The following is a 21,510-nucleotide window of genomic DNA, read 5'->3' as shown; positions in this document are numbered from 1 at the left end:
GAGTCAGTGACATTTCGTTTGACAAAGAATCTAGGAAAAGCCTCTCCTGGGACCAGTTTTGGGACTGGGCTGTGATAATATTGCTTTATTGAAAAAGGATGCTAGAAACTGAGCTCCGGATGGCCTTTTACATGGAGTAATTTATGCAGGAAATGAGAAATAATTTTTTAAAAAGAAACACACATTGATCTACACATGGTCACAAAGAGAGAAGTGATGATCACACACACACACACACACACACACACACACACACACACACACACACACACACACAGGAATAATATCAGAGACACTGCCACTGACAAAGGCACAAATGCCAGTTCTTGGTCACAATCATGGCCACACACCCCATAAAACGCCAAAAGACTGCTGGTGGGACCAATTCAGAGCCTGTGGACACACCCACTTGCAAAATAGTCTGATGGCTCTGACCCCCTTCCATGTCTTCCATGGGAAATTATGATTTTCCCCACACGTGTAAATTTGAGTTATTAAGGAACACACAGGAAGCATGACATTGAAGAAATTAATCTCTCTGTGCCTCCTTGCCCTTCTCAGGGCTCTGTCCCCTCCTGCAATGATCCACTGAGCCTGGAGATGCTGCTGACCAGATGACTTGCACCCCAGGCACAGGTCTCCACTCCGGGATTCTTGCTGCGTGCCTTACAGAGGTTTCAGTCAAAATCAGTTTGTAGAGGATAGCAAAGGAACCATAACAAGGCTGGGGAATGAAACGCCTGTAAAATTCTCATTCAGATGCCTCTCAGAAATAAATCTCAGATATGGAAGGGATGGGACTGGGATTTTGTTTAAAAACGTCTCCCTCCCTGGGTGAGTTTGTGAAGGGTTACTGAAAGCCAAGAATGTGCCCCCTTCCAGCCATGGTGAGTTTCACCTAGGCTGAGAGCTGCAAATAGAGTCCCTGTTCTTGTGAAATCAGCACCTGAGAAGCTCTAAGAGGCCAGGAACAGCTCTGGGAGCCGGGACACCAGGCTTCTATCCAGAACGTTCCTCTATTCACTGGGGATGTGACCCTGGGCACCTCCATCACCACCAGAGCCTCAGTTTCTCATCTGTGAAGGAAGAAGGTTAGAACTGGATGGTCACTTCTGCCATGGTCTCATCAGGAGACCTTGGCCAAGTTCTAATGAGACTTCACACAACTGTATATGCATGGTGATTATACATTACAGAGCACATCCAGCCAAAGCCATTAGCATTTTGCCTGAGTTTGACAGTGACTTTGTGGAGTTACTAGTACTGGAACCAGCATACCCATTTTACAGACAGAATAATCAAAACGGGGTCTTAAAGCATCTTGGCCAAGGTATTGATTCAAATTACATGAAATTCAAATCTTCCCTTGAACATCAATCCCTATTAAAAGGGAAAAAAATACACAACATACTTTGAAAACCCTGAAGTCTGCCCTGGGAAAAATTTGTTTCTATTGCCTAGGTTGGACTTGTTAAGTAACAACTGTGATTTCAAAGCTTCTGCTACCTGTTTGCATGGCCGAGGGTGGAGTCCCAGAGCAGATGTTCTGTCATTTAGGAAAAAGATTCAGTGTCTTTTAGCTGTTAAAGGGGAGGCCAGGCCTGCTCTGGGAGGGGAAAGATGAAAGCAAAGGGAACTCAATTGTTACCTACTCATTTGGCTGGTGTTTATTGAGTGTCTGCTGTGTGCCAGGAACTGTTCACAATTGTTAACAAAAAAGATAAAAATCTCAGCATTCATGGGGTTTACATTCTGGCCAGGGTGGAGAGGGGAACAGTGGACAGATAATAGCAAGATAGTGAATAATACATACAGTGTCAGATAATAAGGGCAAAGGAGAAAAGGCAAAAAAAGGATTGGAGAATGAGGAATTTATAAAGTTCCCCCGCCAACTTCCTGGTGAATCTAGTCTAGGACGTCTCGAAGATGGAGGAGCATAAAACTCAGAGCAGAAGGGAGAAGAAAGCAGGTGTTGGTTGGGAGAACAGGTAAAAGGGAGGCAGGCCAGACTGAGCGGGAGAAAACAGTGAGAAACTCCTTCCGTGGGACACGAGGAGGGACGTGGAAGGGCTTGGAAGACCTTATTTCGTTATCTCGTAAGTGAAGTTCAACTTGTTCTGCTCTCCACCCTCCACAGAGCCAGGGCCCCCTCTGGCATCTCCTCGGGGGCTGGGACCAGTGGCATTTCCCTTGGCCACAGAGTTTAAGGGGGTGACCCGAACTTCAGTTATGGAGATGAAATCAGGACCCAAAACCACGCCCTGCCTGGACACTTTAGAATTCAACGCAGAAGAAAGAGTCAGTAATACTGAGCCTGCCATCATTAAGAACGTTGATGTTTTGTTTACCATGCACTTTTGCCGTTAATTTTGGTTTTTAAAAATATTGCATTAAAATATTATTTCTCTTGATTGCTGAACTTTTGGGCATCCCCTTAAATTTTATGCCTGGGGTGAATGAGCCTGGCAGGCCAAGCCCCCACACCAGTAAAAATGTACAGATGTGGCAGCTTTGAGAGAAAGGGCGGCACCCACAGTGGGGACAGCTGTGCATGGAGCACAGAGGAGGCCGCACGTGCAGGACGGAGGGAGAAAGGGGAGCAGGACCTACTCCAGGGCAGGACCCTGAAGCAAGACAGGACCAGGAGAACCTGAACACCTTCCTCTCTTGGACTCCAGGGGAGATGGACGTCCCGCAGCCTGGGAGAAAATCTCCAGTTGTTCTACAGGGATGTTCACGGGAAAGGCGATCCTCGCACTCCAGGGGGCTTGGGGGACACATGAGTGATGGCAGGTGGCTAGCTGCTCTCCCTTCCAGCTCTGCAGCTAAGAGTCCAATGCAGTAATTAAATGGTGAGGGCACCGGCATCCTGTCCACTGGGAGTTGTGCAGGCAGAGTTGCTGGGCTGCCCCAGGAGATGTGACCAGCAGGCCCACCCCGTAGGAAGGGGAGGGGAGACTTGGTACTTAGTTCATCCTGCCTCCTATGGGGCATTGCTGCTCAGAGTATTCTTATCTATAGGCTAAGATCAATTAATGTTTGCTGAAATGAAAGGAAGGGCCCCTGTCCTAAACAAAGGCTATTTCTGTAGGAGCAGCAGCTGGAATAACCAAAACAGAGGAGCCATTAGCCAAATGGCGAGGAGGCGCTTGTGGCCAAGGGGGCTTGCCCGCTTGTGTCCGTGTCACTGTGCCCGCACGCCCAGCACAAGAGGCCAGATTGGTGCCTGTACCCCTGCAAGTCCCACCTCTCCGCTTCCCTGCTCCCTGTTCCTCCCAGCTCTGCCAGTCCATCGGCCCTGCTGCTTCCCCTCCTGACACCTCCCAGGGATGCCAGGGTCTGTACACAGGGCCCCACATCCATCATACTGCTGGCCTTGCAGGGGTCAGCGTGGTCACAGCTGCCTGAGTCTCTGTGAGTTAGGAAAGGAGGCATGCCACTTCAAGAGTAAGAGTTTATTTTTGCAGGTTCTGAGCTGAGGCTGAATACTGGATGGTCAGAATTTAGATATACGTCTCCCTTCATAAAGCTCCAGCACATTCTACAGACTTCAGCTCAACAAAGTGGGAGATAGGAAACAAACAGCAAGGGACTAAGATGACCCATTTAACGAATAGACACCTGCCATCTGTTCTCTACTAAACAGCTAGGGAGACCTCTTTGATGTGCAAATTCCATTCGACCCCCTCCCCTTCTCCCTGGTTTCAAACAGTTATTGGCCTCCTATTCCTCTTGAGATCAAGACCAATATCCTCACCCTGGCCTAGAAGGTCAGGTGTGGTCTGGCCCTGACCATGTCTCCTGCTTCATCTAGTTGACTCTTTGCCTTCTGGCCACCCGGGCCTTTGGTTCCTGGAAAAAACAGGACATGTTTTTTTCCCACCAGAGGGCCTTTGCACAAGCCACCCATCTTCCTGGAAGATGCTCTTTCCTCAACCACCTTAAACTAGAAACCACCAGTCTGCTTCACTTTTGCATCTCAGCTGGAGCTCTTCCTCAGGGGAGCTACTCTGACCTCCCAGAGCAGGGAAGCCTCCTCTGCACATCGCACTTCATGATTCAGTCTGAGCCCTTCACTCGGTTTATAACTGTATATTAATTTGTGATGATTTGGGTTATACCTGTTTTCTCCACTAGGCTGTGAGCTCCACGTGGGCAGGGACCCAGGTGTGTTTTGCTCACCTTGAATCCCTGGCACACAGCAGCACCACCAGTACTGGTGGAATGATCATCCTCCCCAACCTGAGTCAAAGATCAGGAAGGTGATCTCTGACCACTGCTCAGCATAGTAAATTAAAGTGATGGGAAATAAGAGCGAGGGGTGAAGTGCTTCTTTCTTCTCATCCTCCACTTTTGGCTCGTTCTCCTTTCCTCCTTCTCCCTACAAAGCTGTCTTTAGGAACCTGTTATTCAGAGGGCTGCAAAATGTAGTTTACACACAGTTCGGCACTGGCTGTGAGGTCATAGGTCAAGACAGGCAGGAGATGTGGACAGACCCGAACAGGGCAGATCGACAGCCAATGAGAGAGGGCTGGGCCAGAACCAAGCAGACGGAATGAGGGCCTCACAGCAGCTCTTGTTTTCTCCACACTCCTTCTCACAGCATCTTAGGCTTGGAGAACCCAGAGGAGTCCTTTCTACTGCTCAGGTCCCCTCCCTCTCTCCCTCTCTCCTTCCCTCCAGCAAGGTTCTTTGTGTGTGTGGACATGTTGACTCCACTGCAGTGCAATCTCCCTGAGGACAGGAACTGCGCCTCGAATGGCTTCGGGTATCCCCTCCCCCAGCTCCTGGTTCAAGGTCCCACACGTGATGCCTATTTGTGGATTCCTGTTCTTCCGCGGAGGGTGTGCAACGTGGGCTACCTGCCCGGGTAGAGAGCCAGAGAACAACTTCGAGGCTGGGGTGTGGGGCACTGAGGTCCCAGGTGTGCAGAAAGGATCGGCTTTTGGGCCAGACAAACGCTAAGGCCTTCAAAGCCCAGCCCACCACTGGACTGGCTCGTCTGAAGCAGAGAGCAGCTCACTGGGTCCCCGCGGGTCTGGAGAAAGACCCGTCCACCCCGCCGTTTACTCGCCCGCCCACCCCGGCAGCCCGTAGCAGCCTGGCAGCTGCACCCTGGGGTGGGGCCCAGCCCACCAGGGAGAAAACAAAGCAGCTGCCTCTGAGCTGGCGCCAAGCCCGCTCCCTGTGAAGAGAGGCCTCTCTGCGCTGGTCCAATAAATAACAGAAAGTGCAAGTGGCCCGAGGTGGAGCCGGAGCCGCTGGGCCCCAGGCAGGGCGGGGTAAGCGGCCGCCAGGTCGGGAGCGCAGGGATTAATAACGCATCAATTTTAATGTGGGGAGAGGGTTTTTTTTTTTTTCCTGCTTCACAAACAGCAAAGTGAATGTTTGAGCATCCTGGCAGGGGGTTAATGAGGACTCTGATTAGTTATTCGGATTTCTCCACATTGCCTCAATCCATCCTACCAGGGAGGAGAGGAGGGAGGAGGTGGGACGGGAAGGCTGCAGAGAGCTGCTGGGATGAGACAACAGAGTCTCCGGTCTCTGAGCAGATTTCAGTCCAAGGAAAACGCGTCGCTTCACCCTCTCCCTTCCACCCTCCACATGCTGGTGGAACAGAGGGTTGGCCGGGACTTCGAGATGACCTTTCCAGTCCCTTGACCAGATCGATAACCAGAGGGGCATGACTCTGGGGCCACGGGGAGGATCAGTGAGAGGGGCGTGCCTGGGACAGAACCCTGTGGCCGGGGCTTTCCCACTGCACCAGGATTCCCTCTCCCAGTCCTCTTCCCAGCCAAAGTGAATATTCTGCTTTTCCCTTCAGGGAGAATGCTGATCAGGGATAGGCCAGGGTTTGTCCATCTGTCCATCCAAGCTCCTCAGCTAGGGCTGTCTGCTGGGCTGGGGAACCAAGGGGCATCCTCACTGGAAAACCTCTGCCAGCTGGTTCCAGGCTCAGGGATGGAACGCAGGCTTTCTCTGATGGCCCCCGAGAAGGGGTGCCCCCCAGCAGCACTGCCTCCCTCATCCCAGCTGCTGGTATCTAGCGTCACTCCCTCCCGCCGGGCCCCCCGCAACAACCCCTCTCCCCTTCCTGAGACTCCAGGTCGGTGATGGATCCTGCTCATTCATCCCCGACATGCAGGGCACAAAAGAGGGGCAAGGGCGTGCAGAGGCGCAGCACGCACTCAGGAAGAGAAATCACCGGGCCATCTGGACGCGAGCTCCGTGCCTTTCCCGCTATTACCACACAGATGGACTTCTGAGCTGGGGTCCCCATCCCCTCCTCACCCCCAGGTCCCAGCCCATCTGCTGCAGTCCAGGACCCAGACCCAGATCCAAACCCAGATCCACAGGTAAGTGATGTCACAGTGGGGCACCACCCCTATTCTTCCAGATCATCTTAGTGTCACTGAAGTCCCCAAAATGCCTCTCTCTGGAGGTTCCCAAAGATCTGCTGCTCACATTAACCCCAAATTCTCAGTGCACACTGAGGCCCCTTCAACTCTCCCCATGAATCCATTTATTCTCCCCAAGGACAGGAGATGACAGCCCTCTTAGCCCTCAGCTCTGCCCCCAGCTCATTCTGAATAATAACAGCTGATGTTTACTGAAGGTTCCTGTGTGCTGGCCTTCGTGCCCAGCTCCACACACGTGATCTCGCTGACCTTCACCGACCCTGTGAGGTAGGTGCCCGTGTACACTGTCCAGCAGGATTCTCTGCAATGAGATGTTCTCGGTCTGCACCATCCAGTACTGTAGACACCACGTGGCTGGCAAGCGCTTGAACTGTGGCTGGTGTGACTGAGTAACTGAATTTTTAATTTAATTTAATTTAAATTTTAATAGACACGTGTCTGGTGGCTACAAAACTAGACAGCACAGACTAGAGGGTCAGGCAGCATGCTCCACACACGCGGCTGGTCGGGGTGCGGCCAGGACTCACACCGCGTGTGTCCGCTTTTCTGTGTGGCTTCGAGGTACTGTCAGGTGCATGAAGCAACTCAGGCAGAGAAGGTGAAGGACTGGTATGTGACCATGGAGGCTATGAGGACGCCAGGGTTGCCTTCAGGGTACCAAGGTGAGTAAGAGCCAGTCTCTGCCCTCAAGGGACTGTAATACAACTGAGAGACAAAGTACATTCTACTTGGGGCAGGAGGACTTAGATGGGAAACTGAAGGAGGCAGAGTTGCCTAGATTCCCCACGGCAGCCCCGCCCCGCACTCAGCCCCGCCCAGCGATGACCCCATTATCTCCATGCTGCCCACTCTCCCCGTTTGGTTCCCCACGTTTTTCCTTGTTTCGGATGAACAGCAGCATCATCATTGCAGGCACCCAAGAAGGAAACCTGGAGACGCCCTCACCTTCTCTTTTCCTTCCTCCCCCTTCTCTCACATCCTACTTTCCATCACATGCTGATATTTCTTCCTAAAGGTACTTTAAATACCCTCTGCTTCCTGACCGCACTGTCTATGCCCACCCTGCCCCGCCACTGCGTCCTCTTCCCTCCCTCACCTCACCCCGCGCTCCAGGCACACGGTAACAGGTGTTCCGGGAGCTCAAGATGCTTTCTCAGGTCCCTGGTCTTTTGCATCTGCTGTGCTCTCCTCCTGGCTCGCCCTTCCTGCCTCGTCTAACTGGACGACCACACATTCCTGAAGATTCACCTCTGGGGTCTCTGCCCCTGGAGGCTTTCAGCAATATTCCTCTCTGGCAGACAGTGGCTTCCACCTCTGCGCTCCTGTGACTCCGAGCACACACGTGGGCTAAGTACCGGCACTTCCCAAGGCGTCCTCTGAAGTCAGAGATGGTGGCTGTGTCCTCTTCGTGTTCAGAGGGCCCGCAGTGTGTGGCACATGGAGAGGGTAGCCAGGAAGGATGCAGGTGTGTCTGCACCAGAATTATCTGAGACCCGAGGCCCCTTCTGGCCCTGCCTTTCCCTGCCTCCCACACAACACGTTTTTGCACTAGGCGTCTTGCTGGAAGGTGCCGAGAAACACTCCTGCTTCACCTCACAGCCTGCTCTCTGGAGGTGAGGCACGGCAGGGTGACTCCCCACAGAGCCCAACACTCAGTGTGAACTCCAACAGCTTTGAAGACTCTCAAAAACAGCCTGCTTCAGTCCCAACCAAAATGGGCTTGAGTCTGCAACCTCCAAACAGCCTTTCCCACATCTCTCCCTTTGCCTCCGGCCTCCCCACCCTGCCCTGCTCCCCTTCCCAGTTCCCCCCACAAGGGTCTTCAGGCACCGTCCCCAGGAAACGTCAGTTTCATCCAGGACAACTCACCACCCGGTGCACCCATCCAGGGACAGAGTCATCAGAGTGATGAGGTTCTAGCCTGCACACAGCACACCACCATTTACAAAGCAGTTCCTTCCACATTTTCTTGTTTCATCCTCACGACTCTCCTACATGAGGAGGGCAGTTAGGCACTGTTCCCCCGTTTTACAGATGAAGAAATAGAGGCTCAGAGAAATGAAGAGCTGGATCCTAGATTCAAATGCAGATCTTTTGATTCTAAGTTCAGTGTTCAGTTTACTGGGAGGATGGTGATGTCATCAAAAAAGGGGAGTGGATTATAGAGGAAGAACAGGTTTAGAGGAGGTGCTGGTGAGTTTATCTGAGGGTGTGTTGTGCCTAACATCTGGATAGGACACTGGAGTAGAGAAGAAAGCTTGGAGTCAATGTCTGGGGCTGTATTCTACCCCCAGTCCTCCATATGTGGTCTTATCATACAAAGTCATCTGCTGCTCTACAAACACCATCTTGCCTCTTTACCTTCTTGCCTTCCTAAGGAATTTATAGCCTTCCCTGCATCTCTGACTTCTGATATTCTACCCAGCTTTCCAAGACCACCTCAGATGCTACCTCCTATATGAATCTTTCCTGGATCTTCTCCGGCAGAAATGGCCCCTCTTTTTTTAGGGTCTCCCAACACTTTGTGTAAACCAGCATTGTCATCTTTGTCTCATCCCGTCTGGGGCTGTGGTCATTTGTGTCAGCCTCCTTCATCGTGTTGAATTCTTGTTCACCTCTGTGTCAACCACTGTGTCTGGAACCATGCCTTGGGCTTAAGAGGTGATCAAAAAATATTGGTTGGGTTGAATTGCATTGCTAATTATGTTTCTAAGAGGGGAGGGTTTGACCTTTGCCTTTCTAATGGGGAAAGTGAAATGTAATGGATATCACAACTTTTGTCCGAATTTTCAAATCTGACCTCCATGATGATTTAGAAGCACGTGTGCAGAAGATGAAAGGAGGGGCTTATAAACAAAAAGCAACACACAAGTGTAGCCTGAACCTATTCAAAGTGCACTAGGAAGGCCAAAGACCAGAATGAAGTGGAGTCTGAAAACACCCACCTCCCCCTCCACACTCTCCCTCTGCACACCCCCCTCTCCACTCTCTCTTAAAAAGCAATACTTGAAGCAAAATGGAAAGAGACAAAAATAAAGGATTGAGGCAGCTACACCCCGGGGCAGACATAGGAGATTACAGATGACAGAAGGAAAGCAAATGATTTAACTCCCACTTTGCTTTGTTTTCTTCAAGGACAACATCATCAAACCAGAAAAACGATTTATAAAGGTTTCAAGTTTGAGATAGGTGAGGAGGTGGTAAACCAGTATCTTATAGCTTTAAATAAAGTCAAGGCTGCGAACACCAGCAAATCACAGCTTGAAGCAGGGAAAGAACTTAAAGACAGGATTGTAGAACCACTGTTAGCTGTTCGTGAACTGATCAAAAGAAATCGTTTTTAGAGACGGAAATACGCAAAAGTTGTATTTTCATAAAAGCAGTAAACATCGGATTCTGGAAGCTACATAATAGTAAGTTTGATATTCATTGCTAACGAAAATTCTCAATTGGATTATTTACAAAGCAAAAAAGTGATGTCCAAGAACCAGAATAGCTTCACTGAAAAACAGTCACGTCAAACTGACTTTACTGCCCTTAAAAAAAAAAAATAAAATTCCTAGGTTGGTAGACAAGGAATATTCTGAAAAGTATCTTGATGTCAGCAAGATAAATTACATCTTCCATGACATCATTCTGGACAGGACAGGACAGAATGGAAGAGTAAGTGGATGCCTGGGGACAGATGGTTACTAGACTTACCATGGTGCTCATTTTGTAATATATGCAAATATCAAATCACTAGCTCACTGTATAGCATCACTATGAAACTAACATAATATTGTGCTTCAACTATAGTTCAATAAAGGAGAGTAAGTTGGATGGGAAAAGTGGTAGGTGAACTTTTCGGTAGATTGTAATTGTCCTCAATCAATATTGATTAGTAGATTTCAGTCTGGAGGGAGGCCTTTCATGTTGAGATAACCAGCTTTGCGCTGCGGAGCATTTTTACTGACAATTTGCATGACGTTGTGGAAGGTGCACTTACTCCTCCACACACTGAAGGGATAGTTAATGTGTTTAAAGACAGAATGAAGATGGAGAAAGAGCTTGTGAGACAGGAAACACAGGTTGAAAGCAGGGAGATGTTGAATAGAGAGAAATATAAATTTATACTGTTGGAGTAAAATGCAAACTGTAAAAGTGAGGGAGATGGAGCTTAAAAGCATTACATATGAAAAAAAATAGGGACGTTTGGCTAAAAACTCCATAAGTACCAGTGTTGTGATGTGGCTGCCAAAAACAGTAAAAAGGTAACTGTGATCTGAGGCTGTGTTCCTACAAGTCCAGGTGAAGGAAGCCACGGTTCAGACCGCGCTGGAGGATCATGTTTTCTTCATCAGAGGAGCACTGATAATCTGGACTGCATCTGAGGAGGAAGGCTAGGATGCTAAAGAAAGGTACATACCTGCAGAACAGAAGAGCTAGGGAGGGGCATGCGTCTTGTCTTCGGTATTTAAAGAGCTATTATGCAGAGGAAATATTGGTCTTACGCTGCGCTGCCCAGAGAGCGGAACAGAAAAGTGGAAGTGACAGAGACAAATATCACCTTCAGGTGAGGGAGATCTACCAGTGAGAGCTGCCCCAACAAAGAAGAGCTGCCCTTGCCAGGAGTGTTAGGAAGACAACGAAAGTCTGCCTATTATTGGACATGCCGACACAGCATGGCAGGTAAACCAGCTGACCTCCAAGGCCCCTTCCAGCTCCAGGGCATTATGAGAACTCTGAGTGAGGAAGATGTTTCTGACTGGGGCAAAGCCTCTCCAGGGTCCTTCGAATACATTGTGGAGGTCACCATCTCCTTTGCCGGTTAATAAATCTGGTCCTCCATTCTGGGGAACTGCTCTGGGAGAGATCACAGTGGTCATGACGTGTGGCACTTGGAAGAGAGCCAGCGTTTTCCCTGGTGCTTCTCACAGAGATTCCCCCCCACCCCCGACATTCCTGGGAGGAATGTGGCTCCTGTTTAATCTTCCTCTGGGGTGTGAGCAGGACTGGGCAGAGGTGGGAAAGAACAGCAGGGGTGTGGCTGCCACCTCTGGAGCTCCGAGGGCCAGTGAAGCTGGCAAGGCCCAGCCCAGGCACAAGCCAGAGAGCTGACCACATGGCATGACCACAAGCTGATAACTTGTCAGGAGGGCGTAGCAAGGAGCAGTAAAGGGGCACAGTCTAAGGAAGGCCCACCCAACAGCCAAACGGGCTCCCGGATTGTGCACTCAGCACCCACTGATACAAATAAATACTTGTGAGGGGTTCTTCCTTCCAGCCACCTCTGTGCCTTTGCTCTCTCTTCTCAGATGTTCTCCCTCCCCTCCGAGTTTGCCCTTTCCGGTTTTGTTCATCCTCCAAGACCCATATCCTTGGTCGTGCCTTCAAGTCTCTGAACTGAAGACACGTCCCACTGCCGCACTCATCGTGCTCTGCCTCGAAGTATGGTAGGTTGGTTTTGTGCCTGATGTGTCCCCTCCCCCAGGAAGCCACTCCTTGAGAGCAGAAAAGGGCTCTTCTGCATAGCGTTAGCCTGCATGTTAGTGGCAAGGTGGTAGCTGGCAGAGCTCTGAACTGTGGTCCAGAGTGCTCGTCCTGGGTTGGCACCCAACTCCTCTGGGCGTCACGTGCCTGAAGATGAGCACAGCGGCAGATCCCTAAGTTCCTTTCACGCTGACACACTTATGATTTTGTGCAACACATGTTTTAACTATTTCCCCTTAATCTCTAAAGTCAATTCCTGTTTGTCTTATAGTCTGTTTTCATTTCTGGATCTTTTTTCTGTTGTCATTCATCCATCTATCCATCCATTTATCCACCCATCCATCCATGCATCCCCATTTTCAACCAACACATATTGGACCTCTGCTTTGTGCTAGGTCACCAAAAAGACTAAGATGTGTTCGCAGCTTGTAAGGAGGGCCTGGGTATAACAGGGGACACAGCCATGTAAACAAATAACAAAAAAACCCACCAAAAAACAGGTGAGAAGTGCTGTCCCAGAGATGAGTGTGACGTGTACTGGGACCACGGGGAGAGTGATGGGGAGGAGGATGCTGTTGGTTAACCTACCAAAGCTACTCATCACCCTCTCAGCCCTGCTTAGGAGCCTGATGCCTTGAATCCTTTTTTCTTGGCCAATTCTTCCAGGATAGCACTGAGAAGAAAGATGGGAGTTGTGTGAAACAGAAACAGAACGGAGAGGGTCTGGCCTCAGGGTCCACAGAGAGTCGGTGGTCAGACTTAGAATGAGCCCCCGACCCCTCCATGGCCGTGCTGGGGGCTCTAAGGTCCAGAGCCCGCGTTTTCAAGCTGCTCACTTGTCCCCAGCCCCGCTGCAGCAGCACACTTGGCAAGTCATTTATTCCTCCATAACATTTGCTCGAAGGAACGTGGCCACTGAATTATAGCGGGGCCCATTATCTCACAATAACTGTCTGGGAAATGTTAATGTTAATGCATGGATCATGCAGAATGCCACATTAGGGGTTTTATGGTGGACATAACATTTTTATGAACTTTTTCTCTGGTAGCATCAGCCTTTGATGGAAAGAAAAGAAAAGAAAAAAGGAAGAAAGAAAGACAGGGTGGGAAGGAAGAGAGCGAGCCGGCACCGGGAGGAGAAGGGCTGGTGGAGAGCACCCGGGCCCAGCCAGCCAGCGCCATCCTGCACAAGGCCTGCTGGCCGCGCTCCAGGGCCTGAATGTCTCCAGCATTAGGTACTTGTGAGTCAGGAGCAACCGGCCAACTTGGCAACTGGTGGGAGACAGGGTCTACTGGGGCAGACCCATAAAACCTCGCAGCCTTTTCAGCCACCTGCTGCCAGGCGGGCGTTCAGTGCCGTTAGGGGCCAGGGGAAGGGGAAGGGTGTGCGAGGCTCAGTGGGGCAGCCACCTTGCCCCCTGGGTGAGGGGAGGGGTCCCTGGCGGAACTGCTTTGGGGGCTCACCTTGGGGAGTGATGGCTCATGGCTTAAGGAGATTTTAATTTCTGCCATTAAAAGACAAAAAAAGGAAAAACACAATCTTGGGAATGGCAGTATTTTACACCTGGCTTTTAGAAAGGACTAATAAAGGCAGTGTTTAGCATTTTATATCCTTACTCAAAAATAACGATCTTTGGTTCTCATCTCAGGCATATTTTAAGTGAGCTTGTGTCTCCTACCTCCAGAATATTCTTCCAGGAGGCTGGATTTATAGCTTTGTTCTTTACCTGCCCTGGGCTCCAATTTAAGTCTCATAAGCACTGCATTACGGTCAGTTTGCCTCTTCTCTCTCTTCCCCTCCACCTTTGCAGTTGCCCCCGATGCTGTTACTGCAATTTTTCTTCCAGACAGAGTGCTGTTTAGCTCCTGACCCTGCAAGACACCTGACACCTGTTTACAGCCTTTCCTTGGAGCACAGTAAAACTAGGGCTGGGAGTGGCTGCCCATGCTGCTTCTCGGCCCCCTCCCCAGGGGGGCCAAATCCCGGCCTGGGGGAGGCTCCTTGAGTCAGCCCCTGTCCAGCCCAGGAGTCCCTCTGACCTGGGACAGGCGGTGCAGGTGGGGCCCTGGAGAGGGTGTACACTCTCTGGAGTTGGCGAGGGGCTGGCTCTCTTTGAGAACACAGCTGTGGGCTTGCTGAGAAGCCCTGACAAGCTAGCACAGTTCCATAGAAAGAACCTCTAGGTTCCTGTTCTATGACAGTGTGACTGGACATGACTGTAGGCAGGTCACTAAATCTCCAGGATCCCTTCTTCCTCTGGGGAAGACGGAGGCCACAGCAATTCCCTCCATCTTCCCGCTCGGAGAATCCGGGACTCTGTGGCTGCACAGACCATCTGGAGGTTGTCTGCGTGGACTTGGGCATCCTGTCTGTCTCTGAGGCAAGGTGAGTGCCATGGGCATTGGGCCAGATGGGTTCCCATCCAGACTTCACCACTTCCTAGCTCAGACAACTTCCATTTCCTTGCATGTAAAAAGGCAATCATAGTGCTGCCCCTGTCGGTTGGTAAGGCTAGCCTGCCCTCAAACGCGCTCAGCAGTGACCTCTGTGCTGTGCCGGGCGTTCCACACCAGAGTGAAAATGCCACAAGGGCAGGGAACTTGGTGTGTCTTCTTCACAGATGTCTCTCTAACTCCTAGGACAGTTCTCAGCACAGAACGGGCCTCCAGTCAGCATTTAGGGAATGAATAAATGCCAAAGGGTGCCTGGATAAATATGAGCCGCTCAGGATCCCCACCCTCACCCCAGCACAGACCCAGGGCGTCTGCCCTCAAGCTCCCCAGAGAAGAACGTTCCCCAGACTGCTTGAGTATCCTGACATAAAATGCCAGTTTAAGGGACCCTGAAGGCATTCACAACTTGGGATGCAAAAGGCATCTTGCACAAGCCATCACCTTTGGTCCCTCCTTGGAGGACCTGCTTGGAGCACCCCTCTTTCCAAACACCCCTCCGCCCCTCTTCTTGGGCTGCTGCATGCGGGCTCCCGGGGCCCCCCGGCCATGCGTGCCACTCCAGCTCTCAACTGCGTGCTAACGGTTCTCAGCGAACAGCTCCAGCTGGAAGAGCAGGCAGGCCATTTACAGACCTTAAGATAACACCCAGCTTCCCGTAAGCGAGGGGGCTTCCAGGGAAGGGGGATGGAAAGTCTTCCTTTCGGGGCCAGAGCTGGGCGAGCGGGTCCCTGGGGCTGGGGCTGGGGCCCAGAGCGTCAGCAGTTCTTGGTTTCTACCCAAGCAGCCCCACCTGCGCCGCCTTCCCTGGAGAGGCCCAGAGCCATTTTCTGGATCCGCCAGGCTGCCAAGCCCTCGTGTGCAGACCCGTTCCCTGCGTGTGTGGAAGGTCCCCTCCAGCCCTGCTCTTTGCTGCTTCCAGAGCCTGGCAACCTCCCTGCATTCTTAAGAAGCCTTTTGGGATTGGCCTATATCAAGCCCCTAGCTCAGAGAGGTGTCACGTGTCTTGGGGCGGCTGGGAAGGCAGTGTGGATGGAGGGTGGGTAGAGGGTTGGGTAGTGAACACGTTGACATGAACACGGCTCTACTTCTCTCTGCGGAGGACTGCCCGTCTCGCCCACCATCCTCCACGTCCTTCGGTGGTAAGGTGCACAGCGGGAGTCTTTTTCTGTGCTGTTCTCCTAGAGCCTGGCTCTGCATGGAAGCCCAATTCCTTGCACAGTTCTGTTCTCCATTTCTGTCAACGTTTCCCGAAAGCAGAAGGAGAAGCATTTAAATGGCAGTTTTCTGATAAAGCAGGAGCCTTGAGGCTGGGAGGGATCTCAGAGGCCCTGATGCTGGACATCCTGATTCAGGGCGGAGGAGGCCGAGGCAAGTGTAGGGTCTCACTGGTTAGGGAAGGGCTCACCACGGCACCTGCATCCTTCCCTATGCCTGGGGCCTGCCTGGGGACATGGCAGGGTGGCCGGGCTGTGACCAGAAGCTTGGAGACTGGGGCCCAGCGCCAGCTCTGCCACAAATGAGCTGTGTGACCTCAGGCGCGGCACTCGTCTGTACCCTGTTTGCTCGTCCATAAAAGTGAGAGTGACGAACACCCCTCAGGGTGGTTTCAGGGTCACAAGAGAAACAAGCTCAGGAAAAAACTATGAAGACTGAAAAGCAGAATTCAAAAGTAAGGGATTTAGGTTACGCTTGGGCTTGGCATCTCTCCTACCTCCGTGGGGATTAAGGTTTTGGAAGATGCAAAGACAGCTGTCTGCGTGAAGGGAACCTGCTGCCTGGTTCCCTGCACCCAGCGCAGGAGCAACAAGGAGTCTACGGGGGAAACCAGGCAGAGGCCCGGGCCCGCTCAGCCTGTGTTCCTTCTAGAACCTGGAGCTGGCAGAGGCCTGACCTCTGAGCAAATGGCCCCTCACACATCTCCCTGTTTAGGGGGAAGCATAGGAGGAAGGTTTCAGGTTAGTAAGAGGAAGAGCCACCTGGCGGTGGAACTGGCTGCCCTGCAGGCTGGGGAGCTGGTTGAGCGGGGGGTTCAGGTTGGAGCTGGACAGCCACACTGCTCCAGAGGCTTCTCACAACTCAGAAATACCCTGACTCCTGCCGCCCTTACGGGAAAAGAGGTGGAGAGGGCAGGCAGGAGGGGAGACCAAGCCTCCCACTGACTGGGTGTCCAGCCAGAAGAGGAGAGGCCGTGGGGACTCCCAGCCCACACACTTGCCCTGCTTCCTTGTCAGGCACCATCAGTGTGTGAGACTGACGGCTCCTGGCAAAGGCGCTGAGATGGAGACAGCCTTGACCTTGGAGGGCCTGACCCAATCCCAATGGCCCTGTGGCTCCCCTGGGACATGGGGTGACCAAGAGCTCCCCAACATTTGGCCTCTCTCCAGCGAAGGGAGGTCAGCTGGGGAGGTGAGCTGGAGGCCATCCTCCCTGGAGGGCTCTGAGCCCAGCTGCAAGTACACGGCAGCCTGCTGAAGGCAGTGGGGTGGAGGTGGGCCATGGGGGTTCCCAGGTGAATTACACCCATGTCAGCAGCAAAGGAGAGTGAGAAAAGCAGATCTCTGATCAAACATGGCCTCAGTTACTCAGTGGCTTGCCAGGGACTGGGTCAGCTCAGGGCCAGAGAGTTGGCTTGGGTACCGTCTGTCTCTCCAGGCCCAACCTCTAGGTCTGACAGCTGAGCGTGGCCTCTCAGCTTGTGGCATCCATACTTTCTTCTCTTTGTATGCCATGCCTTTGCTTCTCTCCTCTGCCAGGAGAAAGTCTACTCATCCTTCAAGGTCCAGCTCAGATGTCACCTTCTCTGTGAAGCCTTCCTGGATATCCTCCAGGTGGCACAGCCAACCCTGCTCTGGATTCTCCAGGCAGACCGAGTTAGCTGTGTCCGAGATGCTGTGGCCGCCCTTAGCACATGGTCAGCACCAGGCTCCAAGCCCCCTGCAGCGATGAGCTTGACCCTGGGCTCTCCGGCAGCACCGCGCACAGAACCTTGCACATGGTCGGCACTTACACATTTACAAGCGTGTGACTGTGCAATCACATGCTCGCCCTGGCCGAAATACACCTGTGAGACTCACACCCAGAAAGGAAGAATTATAAAGATGGCTGGGCCTCCCGAAGCTCATGCCGGGAAAGCGTTTGTGTCTTCCTCTCCCGCTGCCTGCCTCATGCCCAAGCCCAGAGCCCACCAAACCCAAACTGTTTTTTATCAACGATGAAACAATAGATGATCTTTTGACATTTCCAGGGCTGTTTGGAAGGAGGAAAGATAATATGTAATAAATTCATATACTTCTATGTATTTCTTGGCTCCGGCAGCTGTATTTCCATCTCTTTATGCAGGAGTCCTGGGGAACTGAAATCCTTGATAATGCCAAACAATTCAACACTTTATTCTCTCTTTACTCTGTCTGCTCCACAAAAAAATACCGACTTTATGCTGGCAGCTGTGGGAAGTGAAATCAGATGCCACATTCCCTCCTGCATGCGGAAGTCAGTCCTGCTCTGAAGGCCCTGTCCCCACCTAAGGGTCTTAGATCAGAGTCTAGGACATTTTATCTGATCAGTCCAAGGGGAAGGACAGCCTCCCCCCTCCCCAAGGGATTTGGGCTGGGAGATCTTGCACTCCTGTGGTGTCCAGGATGAACTGAGCCATTTTCTCTCTGGCCTCTGTCCCCACCGCCAACGGCCCTTTCCCAGTCCCTGCGGTGGATTGGCAGCATCTGATCTGACTCCAAACAAAAGCTTCCTGAGCCAGAGCCAGTCCAGGGCCCTGGAGGTTAGCAGAGCAAGCTGCTGCCTTCGAGCTCAGATTCTCAACTTGTGCAGCCCAGCTCAGCCTGGGGCTGAAAGAAGCATCTATTACCAGCACCTTCATTTCCCGGAGAAGGGGACTGGGGACTAGAGAGAGGACAAGACTTGCCCGGGGCCACATGCTGCAATCTGCTAGCAATCAAAATCTCTTCTTCCGACCCCTGGGTCAGAAATTTATCTATTTGTCCATCCATCCTTTCAGTTATCTAACATACTAAGCGGCTGCCATGTGCCAGCCATGTGTTCAGATCCCAGGAGCTCTCCCCGAGTCTGGGGGCTTTGTTTCCAGGTTTCCCCATGGAGACAAAATGCGAGGAGAAATGCATTTTCAACAGTGAAAAGTTTCGTTTTCCCAACGATTCTTTGAAATAAATACAGCAAATATAATCAACCCCATTTAATAGATTAATATGTTGAGGCTCAGAGATGCTAAATGGCTTGCCCAAGGTCATAAATAAGTGGTGCCAGCAGGATTCAAATCCATCAATGCTGATTCCTTTTTAAGCACAGCTTCCCTCTACCACCTGCCCTCCCCCTGGGCCTAGTAGTCAGTTCTCCACTTCCCCAGGGAGGTGGTTGAGGGGCTCGAGAATTGGTCCCTGTTCTGCACCCAGGAACGGAGGTAAGTAACTTGAGTTACACACTCAGACTGTAGCTGGGCTTAGAACTTGACCTGGGGAAACCAGAAAGGTGTTTCTTGGACTTCTGACATGATAATCAACAGTCAGGTAAGGACTGAGAAAGGGGAGAATGAGGCTTGGGTCACATGGGTTGAAGAGACCCTGAAAATAAGTCAAAGGTCAGGAGCCCTCATCTGAGACCCAGGCTTGCCCACTTCTAACTCAGTGCTGCAGCTTAGCCTGCATTCTTGCATTCGTGCATTTGTTCATTCCAAGTGTTTATCTGGTACCTGGTGCTGTGCTAACTCAGCTCCAGGAACTCAGAGCTTGGTACCTGGGAGACTTTCCTGCAAGCAGCCAAGGCCAACTGCTCCGGGCACTGCAGGAGCACAGGAAGGAGGCACTGACTCTGCTTTTATCCCCCCCAGAGCCTGGGACAGCCCCTCCAGCTATGCTTCTGGGCTTCATTCCAGCTTTAGAAAGAGCCCTCCGCTCAGGTGGCTGGCCAATGGCGGCCCAGGTGTGTAGGGAGCAGGCAGTGATGTTCCCGCAATCCTGTGACCGATTCCCGCTCCAAGGTGTCCCATGGGGGTCTCCAGCCAGGACCTTCATGTGAACAGACGGCCCCAAGGCTTATGTCCTTCAGCAGGCTTGGCGCTTCCTCAGGCCCAGCGGAAAGAGTGCGCTGTGCAGGGCCCTCACGTGCCCTGTCTACACTCCGTGGCCCGGAGCTCCTGTTTCCTTGTCGCCACCTTCTGAGGGACCTGACATCCCTCTCCCTGCAGCTCACTCCGCCAGGCCTGCCCAGCCGCTGTTCCCCAGCTGCCCTCACACGCATGGGTCTTCCCAAGCCTCAGAAGCCCTCTTCTCCCCTCCAGCCCAGGCTCTGATCAGTCCAACCATCGTACGTTGTGTGCACCCTGTGACAGATCCCATAATGCCACACAGCAGCAAGAATAACATGATTAAGACCATTTGTCCTCAGAGGGGTTCTGGTTTGGAGGGAGTTACACAAATGTGACAATGGGCTAGTCCATGGAGAGGGTAATACGGGGCTCAAAGAAGGCCCCAGGTCCATCCTGGGGTGGAGATGATGCCGAGGGGTAGGGGGAGGGTATTCCAGGCAGAGGAAATGGCATTTGCAAAGGTAAGAAATAGTATTGTGATGCAGGAACTAATGGGAAGTTTGTGCAGGAGATGAGGCTGGGGAGGTGGGTGGAGTCCAGGTATGGCCCCACATGCCAGGCTCAAGAGCTTGGCCTTTATCCTTCCAGGAACAGCCAAATTTTCTTGAATGCATAACAGTCATTTGCAGATTCACCTCAAATGTCACCTCCTCCAGGGGGCCTTCTCTGACTTATCCAGATTAAGCACTTTTCCTGCTCATGCTTTCTGAATGATGAGTTCCCACCTCTCTTACAGCAACTTACCTCATTGCTCTAAGTTTTTGTTTAAACGGCTGTTTCCTCGACCAACCTGGACATTGAGAGTAGTTTTCTATTCAATTCTAGATCCCCAGAAACTAGCAGAGGACCTGACATATTCAGGTGCTTACTGATTGTTCTAGGGATGAATGGATGGGAGCAAATTGAAGTCAAATGACCTACTCACTTTCTCAACCCTGCCCTCTGCCTGTATTCTGAATCCTCTGTTTAAATAATATTGATCTACATCTGGGTTTATCTCTTTCCTCATCAGTATGATGGGAAAATAACCCTCTACGAATTGCTGGGAGGAGTAAATGACATCGGTGAAAGGGCTCAAGACACAACTCAGTGCACAGTAAGTTCCCTGCAAATGTTAGTTTCCCTTCTCTTGCATTCGGCTCATATTTATTAATCTCCTACTGTGTGCCAGGCACTGTCTTAGGCACTGGGTTCACAGCAATAAAGAAGACACACCCCCCATCTCCATAGAATACACTTCTAATTGGGGGAGTCAGATAATAAATAAGAAGCAAGTGCACAGTATGGCAGATGGAGTTAAGAGCCATGGAGGAAAAGAAGCCAGAAGAAAAGAGGAAGGCTGCTCTCCTCTAGGTGGGGTGGGGCTGCTCTCCTCTAGGAGTGGTTGGGAGACCACACTGGTGAGAGGACAGCTGAGCAGTGTCCCAGGCGGGAGGGCTGTTGGAGGAACAGTGAGGAGGCCAGTGGGGCTGGAGCAGAGCGAGGCAAGAGGGCTGGCGGGATTGTTGAGGACCGGATCAGGACTTGGATCTTCACTCTGAACGAAGTGGGAGGCCGTTGGAAGCTTTTGAGCAGCAGAAGGGCGGGACTTGATTGTCATTTCAGATGGAGACCCTGGCTGCAGGGTAGGTTAGGAGGCTCTTAACAATAATCCAGGCAAGAGATGACAACCAGGGTGGGAACAGTGGTGATGAGTTTGGTCCGACAAGGTTGCTGAGTTCTTGGATATCGAGTGCAAGCAGAGGAGAGGGGCTGGGATGACCCCGAGGTATTTTCCCTTCGCCCCTGGGAGTGTGGATTCGTCCTTGACTAGGTGGAGAAGGCTGCCTCCCACGTGCTAGGAGGGGCAAAGGTGGGGAGCCCAAAGCACATTCTCAAAATGCTTGCACACCTTCGGGCAGAGGGGGACTTCCACATGGCACAGAGGAGGGAAGAACAGGACACAGCGATCTACGAAAGAATAAACCGAGGGAAGCCAGTTGCCAAACGGTCCAGATAAGAATGGTTACGGCTGGTCAGGAGGGGAGTAATCATATTGGCTCAGGCTCA

The 21,510-nt window shown here is 51.7% G+C and overlaps 1 protein-coding gene and 1 long non-coding RNA gene across 5 annotated transcripts in view; one reads left to right on the top strand and one right to left on the bottom strand.

Moving 5' to 3' along the window:
- The window catches only part of PKNOX2 (PBX/knotted 1 homeobox 2), a 233,749-nt gene that overhangs the window by 97,873 nt on the left and 114,366 nt on the right, over positions 1 to 21,510 (bottom strand). The window lies entirely within an intron of this gene.
- LOC141575848 (uncharacterized) lies at positions 9,368 to 13,462 on the top strand. Its single transcript, XR_012503785.1, has 4 exons — positions 9,368 to 10,819; positions 10,975 to 11,090; positions 11,717 to 11,854; positions 12,941 to 13,462. It is a non-coding gene; the product is annotated as an uncharacterized LOC141575848 (long non-coding RNA).

Source organism: Camelus bactrianus, chromosome 33, assembly GCF_048773025.1.
Source record: "Camelus bactrianus isolate YW-2024 breed Bactrian camel chromosome 33, ASM4877302v1, whole genome shotgun sequence".
NCBI lineage: Eukaryota > Metazoa > Chordata > Mammalia > Artiodactyla > Camelidae > Camelus > Camelus bactrianus.
The sequence above is the reverse complement of the archived record's forward strand: the minus strand, read 5'-3'. Positions and strand labels throughout refer to the sequence as shown.